The sequence below is a fragment of the Nicotiana sylvestris genome, chromosome 1, assembly GCF_000393655.2.
Source record: "Nicotiana sylvestris chromosome 1, ASM39365v2, whole genome shotgun sequence".
NCBI lineage: Eukaryota > Viridiplantae > Streptophyta > Magnoliopsida > Solanales > Solanaceae > Nicotiana > Nicotiana sylvestris.
Genome location: NC_091057.1, coordinates 123,880,621 through 123,896,654, shown reverse-complemented (window position 1 = coordinate 123,896,654; position 16,034 = coordinate 123,880,621). Strand labels below are relative to the sequence as shown.

At 37.0% G+C, this 16,034-nt stretch overlaps 1 long non-coding RNA gene across 1 annotated transcript; it reads left to right on the top strand.

Annotated features, from left to right (window-relative positions):
* The first annotated feature begins 270 nt into the window (after positions 1 to 270).
* On the top strand, positions 271 to 4,895 carry LOC104234589 (uncharacterized). Its single transcript, XR_011405196.1, has 5 exons — positions 271 to 1,134; positions 1,842 to 1,966; positions 2,623 to 3,194; positions 3,305 to 3,364; positions 4,269 to 4,895. It is a non-coding gene; the product is annotated as an uncharacterized lncRNA (long non-coding RNA).
* Positions 4,896 to 16,034: the final 11,139 nt, after the last annotated feature.

Below are 16,034 nucleotides of genomic sequence, written 5' to 3'. Positions count from 1 at the left end.
ATATATAATGAATATGAAGAAAAGAAAAAAAGATCGTATTAATTTGAAGTAAATAAAAAATGAAAAGTAAATAGAAGGTAATAATATAATATAGAATAGAGAAGATTTGGCGTAAAAAATAACATAATGGTTGGACTAAATTCCGTGAAATTTGGTGGTAGGGTAAGCAGGACTTCGTCTCGCTCAAAAGGTCAGTTTTACCCCTAGATTTTGTTTACATTATTTCCTAGCTGAACGTAAATTGGGCCACTTTAGAGTCCTTTTAGGTAAAGAAAAAGTGGTGTTCACCTTTTGCGATTCCTCTCTGTCTTCTTTCGGTGTCTTTAGGTTCTCCGATTTTTCTCTGCTTTCTTTGTTTCTGCCGAGGGTCTCCAGTAAACACCCTCTCTGCCCTCGGCAGAGTTAACGTCTGCGTACATATTACCTCCCAGACCCCACTTGTGGGATTACACTGGTTGTTGTTGTTGTTGTCTTTGTTTCTGCTTATGAAATTGTTGAGATCTGTTGTTTCTATCGTCGTCGGAAAATCAGCGGCTATGGAACGAGTATGGACATACAGTGGAACTTCACGGGAAGCTCATGTTTGTTTTTTTTACACTTTTCTCCCAGGTGACTCATAGTATCTCTTCTGCACTTAGGATTGCCTTGAAAAGTTACAAAGAGTTACTTTTTGCAGCAGTCTGGCCTACTGTGACGATTTTCCTCAGCAACCTATTCTCCAATTCATTATTCTCCAAATAATGTTCCTTCCTTAAGGAGATTCGCAATATTCTTTGATTTTAGCTGTTATTCAAGAACAATTGTGGTTGTGCCTACTGCATTTGCAATTCCTTTTGTTTCCATTGGCTGAAAGCAGATTGTTTTTGTTTTCGTAAATATGACAAATTTTGAGGACTCTGAATGCAGAGGTGGACCGGTGCCTCATTTGTTTCTGTTTCTTCACAGTCATCAAGCCCATGGCAAACATCATTAATCATTATAAACAACTAACTGACTAAGCATTTCAAATTAGAAATATTGCTAAGATGACCAACAAAACACAAGTATTCTCCTTGAGGCCTTATCTTTACTTGGTGTTTGCGATCATTCTCAAATACAGGAGTTCCTCCTTACACTTGGAGAATCCATGATACTGTAAGTATATGCTATTTACTCTTTGTTATGTCATATTAGGTAACACTTTATTAACATTTGTTGAGATATAGTAGTGATACTAAGAGTTTTGGAGACTTCAACCAAGGAGTAACAATAACACTTTCAAGTAATAAGAGAGCTCCTTGTATGAATCAGGCAGCAAGAGTTGAAGGTCACGCTACTGGATGTGAAGATTGGAAGGAATATGGATATCCATAGAGTGAATATTTTAAAGTTTCCCATCTGAAAAAATTCCTAGTTATCTTAAAACTGACACTTGTAAAATATCAGCAGCTACATGCTTTCTTCTGTGCTTACAGAATCAAACCTGATTTTGATTTTCTTCACAAGATACTTTCCTGTAGTTCTAGAAGTATAAGAAAAATTCCGCAAAAGAGTGTAAATAGGGACCTGCACGGTAGACTTATCAACAAAAGAAAGACCTGCCAAGTAGTTGCTTTAAGAGGAACTTGAGATATCAAAAGAACTAAACTATCAACACTCCACCTACTACACTATCTGAATATTGTAGTTACTTTTTTTAGTCGGTCTGATGTATTCACAACGGGATCCAGCATTCATCCGTCCTGTTTCGCTGAGCATTTTTATATGCCTTGTTAGATGGTAGGATGTGCATTGTGATTCAGCCTGGCTTTAGAACAAGTAAGAAGCTTCTGAATATGTGTAATCTTTTTAATATGCTACAGGCTTGTTCAATAGCGAACGAATGCAACTGAACATCAAGAACTCAGTCAAGTATCTTTGCCATTGATTACGTGGGTGCAACTATTGCCATCAGATGTTGGAAGTAGGATACAAGTAGCTCATCAAGGTAGTAATTTCTAATAAAACGTTCAACTGGATTTTGTTGGTCAAGGATCTTATGAGCGTATATCGATGGGGTAATCTCATTCATGTTATGAGTTCACTTCTTTTTATTCTAGAATTACCCTGAGTTAATGTTGTCTGATATATATTTGAGTCATCATCTGCTCTCTAAGATGTTAAACTAAACGGTCATTCAACTAGATCAAAAGTTGTAAGTAGTTAAATAGGAATAAATAGAACAAATTGTTTAACACGTTACTCTTGCTAGTGAATCTCCATTTTTTTTAATTCGGTATTCGGTTCACACATTGGAATACGACTAATCCGGATTCGCGTCGCATAGGGCCTATTTGGGAAAGCGTTTCTTACCAAGGATTTCTCCAATACAGAGCATACAACTATTTCTATTCCATTCTACAGTTAAATGTGGCATTAACCCTATTTTGCTCCCTATGCTTTTTGGTGGCCAATGTACCATGTGCAACATATGGTGTAATAGGGGTGTGGCGATTAACTCCTGTTGGTCGAGCATTTTGATTGATATTTTTTTTTACGGTTAGACTTCGATATTTTTTTTTCCAGGAGCGACACTCTGGTTCTTGACATTACTTTTTCATCTAATGTGACACTAAATAAAAGCTTTTTACTGCTGCATTTCAGGTACTTTGGGGTCACGCTCATGCTTGTACTGATGATGTCCTTTGGTCATTACAAAAAGGAAAAAAAAAGGAATTGTGATTAAATCTTGAAGACACTTACTAAATTATCTATTTTGCATAAGTAGTAAATTTTCTATTCAGACTAGCCTGCCACTGAATCCACATAGCCATCAAAGATGTAATATTGCAAATGCCAAGGGTTAAGTTTGAAGGGAGCAAAGAAGAAAGGATATTCATGGGACGAAGTGTGCCAGGAACTTAACATAATATGATATTCAGTGTCTTTATCTCATAGAGTGTTGCAACATTTAGAGGTGGATTTTCATTTCTTCTATTGGGCATATGAAAAAATTGAATGAAGCAAACAAACCTTAAGCTGAAATTGGAAACTTGCCTTCTAACACAGTCTACACTTGCATTCTAAGTTGACTCCTTTAATCATCTACTCGGCCTGCCTTTTCAATAAAAGGAAAAGAGGTGATTGGCTCAATATTGACTCAACTGGTGATTGGCTTGTTAAGCACTCAAAATCAAAGAGCTAAGGATGACATACTTTTTTTGTTCTATCAGATTGTAAGTTAAATTTGCAAGGCGATTTGTTTTTTCTACCGGTTTCTACTACATCGGTTATGGTCAGTTTTAAGTTGAACGTGTGCATTAACTCAGCTCATTGTTCTATGCAGTTGGAAAAAGCAGAAGACGCTAAGAACTCAACATGAATGCACCTTCTAGCACAAAATAAGGTAAGCTTTTCATGTTACACAAACATTCAAGGTCATATAAATCTGTAGATATGCAAAATTGCATTCTAACATTGTTTGAGACTCAGTTTTGAAGAAACACAAAATTATTGTAGGGAAAGGACAATGTGTTGGTGCAGGAATTTGAATAAAGTAAACTCTAGATATTGTTAACTACTTTTTAGTCACTCCACCAAATTTTGTTTATGGATTTTTCATTCAAATGCTAACTCACATCTTTTGATACCAATTCAGGATCTCAACAAACTCTAACCTTAGATCAACTCCTCCTCCCTTGGTTACTACAACTATATATAAAGTTAAAAAAGAGAGGGGTGGGGGGTGGAGAGAGAGACCACCAAAAAGCAATATGAGAATTCCTCTTCAGCTCGCTAAACGTTGGAGTATGTCAAAAGAACCTTGCTTCTACTCGCTTCACGCAAGGCATTATCTTCCTGATTCTGTTTTGGAACTGGGTTAAAGATGATTTATATTCAGGGTAAAAACAACTAAGACATGCATTGCATGAAGCAACATAATTATAAGTTTATTTGATGGGTCATATGGAGGGAAAAGAACTTGAGAATATTTGAAGACAGAGAGGAGAACATAGTTAGCCTTAAGCATAAATGATCTTTGCTCCCTTTTTTGGTGTAACATAAGCTAGAATCAATGTTAATGACGTAGACGCCATGATAGATTTTATTAGTAATTTTCATAGTTTGTTATTGGGTTGTTCATACCAACTAGCACTTACTTTATTCTGGTTTTTCTGATATAATACTACTTTACCATTATTTATCAAAATAATAATAGTATAAATGGATTTATATTTCCTATGTAGTGACCTTGTCTGAATTACTGAGTTTCTTACTTTAATATTCATCTTTCCGTCTTTGTAACGTAGGCTCTGATACTGGAACAATAGAATTATAATGCCTTTCATGCTCTAGCCAGTGTATCCTCTTCTTAAGTGAAAGGCGCAACAAAATTGGCCTTTCACAGTATTTTCAAAATGGGATAGGTCTGGGTACTGTCAACGATGTGCTCTCCCTGCATTTTCTTTAGCTCAAGCTTTGACAAGTTTGGTATGGGATTGACTTATGTAGCCAAACAAGTGCAATGTTTTTCTCTAATGACGTTTGTAGTGTACTTTAGTAAATTTAGGCATTTTATCTTTACAGTGAGCTAAAGAGAAGAAGGTTGTGAAACAGGTGAAGATCGATTGTCTCTATATAGCTGCAGCGGAACTCTCCTCCTTCCAATTTGTACCATGCAAATTCTAATTATTTATCTCCTTTCTGCTACATTATTTATTCACCAAGAATTATATGTTGATTTTCCATAAGAGTATAGAGTAAATAGTGATGGTGAATCCAGTGACCAGGTTTTGGTATGAGTACACAACGGCTGTAGAATCTTTGCACAATATCAAATCATTGCCAGTATGACAATCTGTGCAGTTGGATCTCAAAGTTATGTATATACCTAATTTATTAATGTAAATGTTGCTGTCGTCACTCATTTTTCTTTACCAGCGCAAAGTTGCATGTAATAACTTAAACGTCCTTAGTCTTAATTAGACGAAAAATTATCCTTTTAGCTCAAATTAGTTGAACTTCCTTCTGTTCCATTAAGTGCATGTCGAAAACTATACTAAAAATGAGTAAATAATTAAAAAAAATAGCAGGTACAATTATCAGTGTAATTATCAATGGATCTACGAGAAGTTGAAAGCTTTTACATTTTTGAGCTTGGGCCCGGGCTCAACACGGGCCACCCCTCTAACTAGTATAATATACTAGGGAGATTGTCGGTTACTTAAAATTTGGGATAATTTTTAAAAAATTATTTGAGATAAGGGTAAATTTAACACTTTTGGCGTAATTAGGGTTTTACTGCTTCTTTTCATGAACCTAAATGTTTTTTCGGCTATACACTCTTTCACATTCTTTCGAAAAAATACTCTCTCCCAACAATTATGAGGGCTATAGATCTCTTTGATGTTAAGAAGAATCTTAACAGAATATCAGGTGTGCTACAAGAATTGGAGACACGATTTGAGGACGCGGTGGGAAGGAAGCAGCCCTAGCCTCTGTCCGGCCGATCATTCCGCTGGCATCTCGCATTCACGCCCCCGTTTGACTGCCGCTCGGGGATGTAGTTGTAGATAGGTTAGTCTTAGTGGGTCGTTGGCTCCACCTGTTATCTCCTTCTACGACATGCTGTTGTCGTCGCCATATTCCATATGTCACTTAGTCATCTCTGCCTCGCTGCGGGTCAGCACCTCCGAAAGAAACGGAGGACTTCATTCAGTGACCCCGCGATCGCCCTCTGAACGATCAGAATAAGGTAAAGCTTGAAGATAAGTTTTGTACTCAATTAATTTCTCAGTCCCTCTAGTCGGGTGGCCTGCCTTTTCAATCAATCTCCGGCCGCTCAGTGCCGCTATTGATACGAGTTGTAAGGAGTCTTGGTCTAGAGTCAAGCTGGGGCGTCATTTCATTCTCGTAATACTTTACAAGAAAAAGATTTGAGATTACAAAGTCAGGTTAGCCATCCATTGAAAATTTCAGTCGCTATCCTAATACTATCGTTTGCTATAAATGTCCCATTGATTGTCTTGTTTGTAGGCAGGAAATCAAGGTGTCATGTTTTTTACTTTATTTTATTTTCTGTGTTAGTTGAAATTGTTGGATTCATTATCTGTGGCTGGTATACTTATGTGCTAATTAATAAGGTGAAAAAAGGGGTAGAAGACCTAACTGTGCCAATAAAGTGTCTCCAGCAAGATATTAGCGTGTTGATGACGGAAATATCTTTGCAACTGCCGGTTAAGACTCAACAGACTTCAAAAAAATCTTTTATGCGCAAAGATGAACAATTGAAGGTTGAATTGGAACGGCGGAGGGAGAAGAGGACACAGACTGTGGATGAAGATACAGTGAAGAAATCAGATTATAAGAAAATGTTGGAATATTTTTGATACTAACTGTTATTCAGTCATCTCGTGAGTGACCTGGGCAGCTAATCATGTATCTCTTCTATCTTTGTGATAAGGCGAAAATAATACTCCATCCGTTTCAATTTATGTGAACTTATTTCCTTTTTAGTCCGTGCCAAAAAGAATGACCTCTTTCCTTATTTGGAAATAATTTACCTTTATGCAATGATTTATAGCCATACAAAATATATGTGCTTCATTTTACACCACAAGTTCAAAAGTCTTTTCTCTTTTCTTAAACTCCGTGCCCAGTCAAATGAGTTCACATAAATTGAAACGGAGGGAACAGTATTTTAGGTGTTGATTCCCTCTATCTCAAAAGGTTCAACATCTGGCATGCTATTTGTGGACCATGCTTTTAATATGTTTCCTTTATTGGATAATATCTCGATTTTTTTCCAGATGACATGCTTGGCTAACTACTTCTGATCCAAATCCACAGCCATTCTTATGGTGAATATACGTTCGATCATTCTTGGGCAAATGCCCATTACAGTTTGGTTGGAGCTATTATTCAAAGCTGCAATGCTCGGTGGCTTTCACTCCAATTATTGGCCCGAGGCAAAGGCGTCTCAATAAAACTCGTGGCCTAAAGCCAAACGTTAATTAAGAGCCTTGATTTTTTTGTCTATAGTATAGTTATCTTGTAAAATATAGTATGTAATATTACATTGGTTCCTTTTTTCCTTTCTTTTTGTCTATAGTGTAGTTATCTTATAAAATATAATATTAATATTCACATTGGTAAGAAAATTTAAGTTAATAAGATATTAGCCACGTATTTACAATTGGTTACGTTGGATCTTATTGTAAAATAATGTTATTTATCACTATGAAGATTTGAGTATCTTAATTCAAAGTTCTAAATATTTCTATTATTAAAAAATAGATAGTCTTTCTCTATAAGGATTTAGTATTTTTGTTTTCTTTTTCCATAAACTTCAATATTGTTTAAACGAAAATAAAATAGTAAATCCACAATTAAAAATATTTTTGGGCCCCCAACATTTAAGGTACCTAAAGCAAAAGCTTTACTAGCCTCCTCCTCAAGCCACCCCTGGCCCGAGGATCTTGGTCCGTAACACATCACATAAAGATCAAGTCTTTGACATCCTGGTCTCTGCAATGAAGGATTTGATAGTCAAGGTATACTTTTCTCATGTCCAAAACACTTAATAATACTTTGAATTTGTAAATACTTTTTTAAACTCGTCGAGTTGTAAACTATATCTGACTCTTTCTATTTTTATTAGTTCTTGACTTCTTGCTCATTGTGTATGGATTGTTAAAAAATAGTAATAAACTTATTTCCATTTGTCCACATTTGTTTAGATGTGTTTGCATTAATTTAATGTTTTCATACATAAAGTTAGAAAAGAGTGAGGTGCGGACATGTGTGAATTTGTGTAGGCATGTATGGACTAGTGTGCGTAGTCGCTACTGTGTTAAAACAGAAATTAGAAAAACTATTAGAAGAAACTGGAAAAACTGTAAACGATAAGAAATATTCCGAGTCCACAATTTCCTTGTGTGTCCTTAAGGAATTTTAACCCCTCACAAGTTGCCAAGGTAATGGATTAAATCCTCCCAGGATGAAACAGAATAAACATTCCTGCAACAGTGGCAATACAAACTGCAGGATACCAACGCACTCAAAGAATGGAGAAAATCACACTTACGAATTTAAAAGAGAAACTACGAAGTAGAATGCTGGATTTTCAGAAGGAAGTTCTATCTTTTTTCAGCTGCCTCAGAATTTATAGGCAATTGTCGGAAGAGGTGTGATGTCTGTTCATAATGTGAACGGATATTTGAAAGGAAGAGGTGTCTGTTCATAATGTGAACAGAAGGGAAAGCAGCGTTCAACGTTTTGGATTATACATATTCCAGTTTATTCCGTTAATGAACTGACTGACACTTAATTAATTTTTAAATAATTAATTAAATAAACTTTGTCCAAAAAGTTAATCTCATCGATCGATCATTTGATAAATCCGAAGCCGAAGCTGAAGCCGAGCCGAGCGACGATGACGACGCGAGGCTTCATTCTCTTCAACTCCTTCAAGAGCTCTAAGAAGTGATCCTATATTTATACACACAAGTGTAGTTGTCCCTCATCAATGAGGGACAAAGTTCATTTGTCATAAATGAAAAAGCTCACTTGATTCAAATTTTCCAAATTTTTCATTTTCCTCTATTTTATTTCCCACCATTTCCCAATTCAGACTTCTAGTCTTTAAAGCCCAATGACCAATGGCTTAAAGTCCAACAATCCCCCACATGAATGGGAAGGACTGTAACAAAAATGAACATAGATGAAAGCTGTGTGATTTGCAAGTAAGGATTAATTGCATCTGGATAAGTAGGTTTCCCTTTGAACTTTCCGTAGTGAACATATGTCGGATATACTCGGTCAATCGGTAGATTTGATATCTTTGAACCGTCGAACTTTAGTGTATACCTAGACAACCATATGTCACACAACCAACCCTTAACCGTCTTTTGGTTCTCATTGTTGTGTTCGTTTCAGCCATGAACACCGCCTGGTTTCATAAGTGCGTAGAGAATTGGCCTTACAAAATTCTCATTGAAGCGGCTTCCACTCACACTTACATAGGTGATTCCTAACACATGTAATCCTTTAGATTGACACTATTTGATAAATACCACATCAAACTTAGGTAATCATTAAAGAATGTGTAAAGTTTTATCCTTGTTACTTAACATTGTCTTCATTACGAGAAGGGACCAAAGATTTTACTTTGACAATGTTGAACCCGTCAATCACAACTTTGTTTGAGCTCCTTGAACCTAGATCTCGGAATATCCAAAATTCTAGGTAGAGTTACCGCCATGATGACTTATCCTCGGCCATAGTCCCATTCCCTTAGATGATTTCTCAACTCCCTCTCTAGTTAGGCCTTTTGTAGGCGGATCCACCACATTATCCTTTGATCTTACTTAATCAATAGTGATAATTCCACTAGAGAGTAGTTGTCTAACAGTTTTATGTCTTCATCATATATGACGAGACTTTCCGTTATGCATACGCTCCCTGCCTGTCCTATTGCAGCCTCACTATCGCAATGTATGCATATAGGAGCCAAAGGTTTTGGCCAGAACAGAATGTCTTCTAAGAAATTTCGAAGCCATTCAGCTTCTTCGCCGAACTTATCCAAAGCTATAAACTCTGATTCCATTGTAGAGCGAGCGATGCACGTCTGTTTGGAAGACTTCCAAGATACTGCTCCTCCACCAACAGTAAAAACATATCCACTTGTGGACTTTGTTTCTGTTGAGTCGGTTATCCAATTTGCATCACTATATCCTTCGATAACCGCATGATATCTATTGTAGTGCAAAGTGTAGTCTTGGGTATATTCCAAATATCCTAGAACTCGTTTCATTGCTAACCAGTGATGTTTGTTGGGATTACTTGTGAATCGACTAAGTTTACTTATTGCACAAGCTATATCAGGATGTGTACAGTTCATGATATACATTAAGCTTCCCAACACACGAGCATAATCCAATTGAGACGTGCTTTCACCTTTATTCTTTACAAAATAATGGTTTTAGTCAATTGGAGTTCTTGCACTTCTAAATTCCAAGTGTTTGAATTTTTCCAGTACCATTTTCACGTAATGTGATTGAGACAAAGCCAGACCCTGAGGAGTCCTCTGGATTTTAATTCCTAGAATTACATCGACAACTCCTAAGTCTTTCATATCAAACTTACTAGCAAGCATACACTTAATAGCTTGAATGTCGGCAATGTCTTTACTCATTATTAGCATATCATCAACATATAAGCAAACAATGACTATATGATTTGGAAGGTTTTTAATGTAAACACATTTATCACATTCATTAATCTTAAATCCATTTGACAACATTGTTTTGTCAAATTTTGCATGCCATTGCTTGAGTGTTTGTTTTAGTCCATAAAGGGACTTAACAAGTCGGCACACCTTCTTTTCTTTTCCCGGAACCACAAATCCTTCAGGTTGGTTCATGTAAATTTCTTCTTCTAGATCACCATTTAAGAAGGTTGTTTTACATCCATTTGATGGATTTGAAGACCATACAAGGCGGCTAACGCTATTAGCATCCGAATGGATGTAATTCTTGTTACCGACGAGTATGTGTCAAAATAGTCAAGACCTTCTCGCTGTCTAAATCTTTTGACAACAAGTCTTGCCTTGTATTTGTCAATAGTACCATCATCTTTTATTTTCTTCTTGAAAATCCATTTAGAACCCAAAGTTTTGTTACCTGGAGGAAGATCAACCTATTCCCAAGTGTGGTTGCTCAATATGGATTCTATTTCACTATTAACAGCCTCTTTCCATTATTGTGCTTCTGAGAAAGACATTACTTCTTTGAAGGTTCGAGGCTCATTTTCTACCAGGAAAGTCAAAACATCTGGACCAAATGAAGTAGATGTTCTTTGACGTTTACTTCTTCTCGGATTTTCCTCATTAGGCATACCATCTGTTGTTCCTCCCGAGGTCGTTTTGACTTTTGGTAGGACAATTCACTTTCCTTTTTATACGGATAAATAGTTTCAAAGAATTCAACATTATCTGATTCTATTACCGTATTAACGTGGATCTCAGGATTTTCTAATTTATGAACCAGAAAACGATATGCCTTGCTATTGGTTACATATCCAATAAATACACAATCAACCATTTTTGGACCTATCTTAACCCTTTTTAGGTTTAGGAACTTGTACCTTAGCTAAACACCCCCACACTTTGAAGTATTTCAAGTTGGGCTTCCTTCCTTTCCATTTTTCATAAGGAATAGACTATGTTTTACTATGAGAGTTACACAATTAATTATTCGGTTAGCTGTAAGTATAGCTTCCCCCCACAAGTTCTGTGGTAAACCAGAACTTATCAACAATGCATTCATCATCTCTTTCAACGTTCGATTCTTTCTCTTCGCAATTCAATTAGATTGTGGAGAGTAAGGGGTAGTTGTTTGGTGAATAATGCCATTTTCCAAACATATTTCTTCAAAAGGAGATTCATATTTGCCACCCCTATCACTTCTTATCATCTTGATCTTTTTGTTTAGTTGTGTTTCAACTTCACTCTTGTATTGCTTGAAAGCATCAATTGCTTCATCTTTACTATTAAGTAGTAAACATAGCAATATCTCGTACTATCGTCAATAAAAGTAATGAACTACTTTTTTCCACCGTGAGATGGTGTTGACTTCTGTAAGCACGTGATTTTTGCCCTATGAAAGAATTACTCCCAAAAATTCAAAATAAAACGATTTTCCTTGGTGTGCAATTTTGAGAATTTTTGTGACATTTTTGGATAATCATTTGTATTTGTCTGTGCATGTTTATTTGTTAAATTAATAAAAAATACAAAAATATGTCGCATTTGAATTTAGGATTTAATCCTACAATTGTTAGTAATTAAGTTTGTTTTACAAAAATGAAAATCACAAAAATAGGCATCTTTTGCATTTTTAGCATTTAATGTCCAATTGTACAATTTCATGCTTAGTTATTACTTAATTGTGTGTTAATTGTTATTGGGAGTTAATTTGCGCTTTTACAACTCAATTTAGTTCTATATGATAATTTAAGGATTTTTAGAATTTAGTTTTAGAAAAATAAAAGAAGAAAAGAGAGCAAAAATATAAAGAAAATCGGAATTGGGCTCTTCTTCAAATTCAAACCACAGGCCCAAAAAATACCCAACCTTCCCCATGACCCGGTCCACTTCAAATCGGGTCGACCCAGTCCGCCCCATAACCCCAAAAGGCCTAACCCCACCTAATCTTCACTTTTTTTCATTTCCTAAACCTAAACCAAACTCATCCGCCCCCCTCTATCTTTCCCTCTTCTTCTCCAAAAACTCTCCAAGCCCATCCATGGCTGCCCCTCAAGCTCACTCCAAACGGACCACGCTTCCGCTGCTGCTTCATCTTTGTCGTCTCCGTCAATCACACACGCAACCATGGCTACTCCTTCATCTTCTTCATTGTCCTCGACAGTAGCTCCTCCTCACCATGTCGGACGACCACCTGAAACAGTCGCTTCTGCTGCGTCGCTGCGTCTTCTGCTACATCCAAACAGACCCAGCTGCTTCTGCCTTCATCTTCTTCGTCTTCATAGAGCTCGAGCTCGAGCTCCTATGGCTGCCTCCACTCACCACTGCCATCTCCGAGCTCCATCCATGGACGCAGGGTTTGCTTCATCTCCTCCGTCCACACGACCAGTAGCTCCGCTTCCCAGCTCGTTGCTGCTACCTCCATCTGCCTCGACTGCTTCTGCTTCACCTCCCTGTCATCAGTCACAACCCCGATAACGCATACCACAAGTACCGGGTAAAGAGGAACTGCTGGCCCAAGGTTCGTGGTGTTGCTATGAATCCTGTGGGACATCCTCATGGTGGTGGTAACCATCAACATATTTGTCATGCTAGTACTGTCCGTCGTGACGCACCACCTAGCCAAAAGGTCGGTCTTATTTCCAGAATCATGAAGAACTGGTCGTCTTCGTGGCCAAGCAGCTTCTGCTGCTCCTGTTGCATCTAGCCTAGTCGAGCATTTGGCTCAATGACGAGACTTAACCATCTCGTTTGTTCAAGCTTTGGTCGGGGTTTGTCGAAACAGTCCATACACAGTTCGAGTTCGTCGTTGGTCAGTCGTTGTTCGTGGTTCCGATCCGGTTAGTGCATTTGAGTTTCATTTTTGTCCGCATTTTGTTTTGATATTATCGAATCTAAAATTGGTAAATGTTTGGTTCTTGTTTTGTTCGTGTTTGTCGTTTTGTTAATTTTTCGGTTTGTTCATGTTAGTTTAATATCGTTAGATTCAAATTGAAATTTAATTAATTATTTCTTCAGTTTGTTTCATGTGTTGTTATGTATTTTTTCAGAAATTGTTAATGTTGGTTAAATCATTTGAATCCGTCATGTTTGTTGTTTAAAATAGATTTAATTCATGTTCATCTTTGTTTGAAGTTCGTTTGTAACCCAGTGATTTAATGTGAGTTTATGTTTTGGTTTTTGGCTTGTTGATTTAGTTTGAATCATGTATTTTGTTGTTGATATTGTTGTCTCTTTGCTCATTCATTTTTGGTCTAAGTTAACCAGGATTGGTTCCCAATATGGTTAACTTATTCCCATTAATTTGAAGCTGTATGATTCAATATGTGTTCATGAGATTTGTTGTTGAATTTGTTTAGAAATTGGTCATACTTGCTGTATTTTGGTTGAGATCGATTAGGTGAATTGGTTATAGCTGATGGGGTAGTTTGGTAAAATGCAGTACATTCAGGGGTAAATTGGTAATTTCGGTAAGGTCGGAGGGGTATTTTTGGTATTGAACATTTGATATAATTGTTTAATATAATGGGGGACAAGACATAATGTAGTAGGGTGGGAATAATGTAATTGTTTAAGTTAAGCATGGGGGACAAGATGTAATGGGGTGTGTTTGATATATTAGTTTAATATAGTAGGGGACAAAACATGTGGGCATGGGGGACAAGAGTTTAAAATAAAGAAAACATTAAGTAGTGGGGACAAAGCATGCAATTAGGAGAATATTTCGGGTTGGGAATTCAAGATAAGAGTCTTGTTATAAATAGAGTCATTTGACACATTTTAAAAGGATGGAGACTGGGGCTTGAACTTGAAAGACTTACTTAGAGAGAGATTTTTGGAGAGAGATTTTAGGAAGACATTCTGAAAATCTCAAAAGTGTTAGAGAGTTTAAAAAGAGAAAACAAAAACAAAGTGAGAAACGAGTTTAGTTTCGGGTTTAATACACGTGGGTTTGAGTATGTTTGTGGTGATGTGGTTTGTTGCTGTTTAAGTCTTTTACTAACTTTTGGGTTTGTTCTATCGAGCTTGCTTGATTTTCTTCAAATTTTCCTGGGTTTTGATTCTGGTTCGAATTGCTGCTGTGGGGTTGCTGTTGCGTTGCTGTGTTATTACTGCTGCTGACTCCTCCTTCTTTTCTTCTTGTACTGCCATTTCCAGGTACACATTTGTACACTCTCGGTTTGAAGCGAAATGAAGTATTAACCAGGCTTTGTTCCTGTTGAATGCCTCCTGTTTAGATTTGTGCTTGAATATAATTTTCCTTTCTTTGTATAAAAATGTAGTTGACTGATTAATGAGTAATGGAGTTGCATATGTATAACTTCTTCATCTAATAATGTTAGTTTAAATTAATCAAAGACTAGTTAATTTGTTGTGATATTATGGTATGTCAATCTCATGTTCTAGTATTATTAAATAATAGAATATAGAACGAAAGCAATCTTTCTTTGTACAAACTCGATTGCAATTTTCCATTTGCATTAGCGTAAACTAATAACTAATAAGTTATGTCTTTTTTTAGCATGTAATTAATCGGGAGATTTTCTTTTATTTAGAGACGAACTTAATAGAAGAAATGTAGTCACTATAGGTTTATCCTTTTAAATAAAAATGAGACGAGTCTCGCCAAATAAAACACACAGATTGCGGGGCCCTCACAAAAATTTATGTGTTAATTACTTAGAACTCGGGATAGGCCGCTTAGCGAACTCCACGGCCTTACCCAAAATAACAACACGCTAGTTTCTTTAGGACGCGTCTTAATTAATCTTACTTTCTTAAACTCGGGTGCACATTTATGTGACCCAAATCCAAATCTCAGCGGAGTCAAAGTGTGTCGACGACCACAGGTACATTGATTGTGACGCGGTTCGAGATACATTTTCACAACGTCGCAATTCCCTGTAAAATAATAATAATAATGACAAAAGCGGTTAAAAGTTAAAATTTGTGCATGAGCTCATAATTATGTAAAATCAGATAAAAAAGCCGAATATGAAGTTGAGCGACCGTGCTAGAACCACGGAACTCGGGAATGCCTAACACCTTCTCCCGGGTTAACATAATTCCTTATCCGTATTTCTGGTTCGCGGACTGTAATACAGAGTCATTATTTTCCTCGATTCGGGATTAAATTATTGACTTGGGACACCCTAAATCTCCCAAGTGGTGACTCTGAAACAAATAAACAAATCCCGTTTTGATTGTCCTTTAATTGGAAAAACTCCCTCACCCCTCGCGGGGGCGGAAAAAGGAGGCGTGACAGCTCTGGCGACTCTGCTGGGGAATAAAAACCCAGAACCACTGGTTTAGGGTTAGAAATTCGAGCTTAGATAAATTGTTATATTTGGTTCTATCTGATTTTGTTACATGGTTGGGCTCAATGTGCTAAATGATGCTTTTACCGCTTTGATATTATCTGAACTGTATATAAACTGTGCCGAAACCCTTCTCTTCTTACCTCTGGGGAGAAGCTCGCTTGTCGAGACTCCCTATTCTGTTAGTGTCAATACCTGAAATAAGAAAGAGGCCGGACAAGTTACAAAGCCGGACGATCCCGCGGGTCCCCGGTACGTAGCCCCCTCCTCGACTCGAGTTGTCCGCTCGGGTACACAGTCTAGAACAAATACCCAGGTTATGAACCTAGAATAACTCAGCTTCATGCCGGATCCCTAGTAGGAACGTTTGTTTGCATCACGTGCATTTGAATTTGGAGGCTCAACACAGGGGTTGGGTCTGTCTAGGACAGGTGTACCAAAAAATGAAAATGACCATCCTGATGCATCTTACTTACTGCTACTTGTGCATTTAT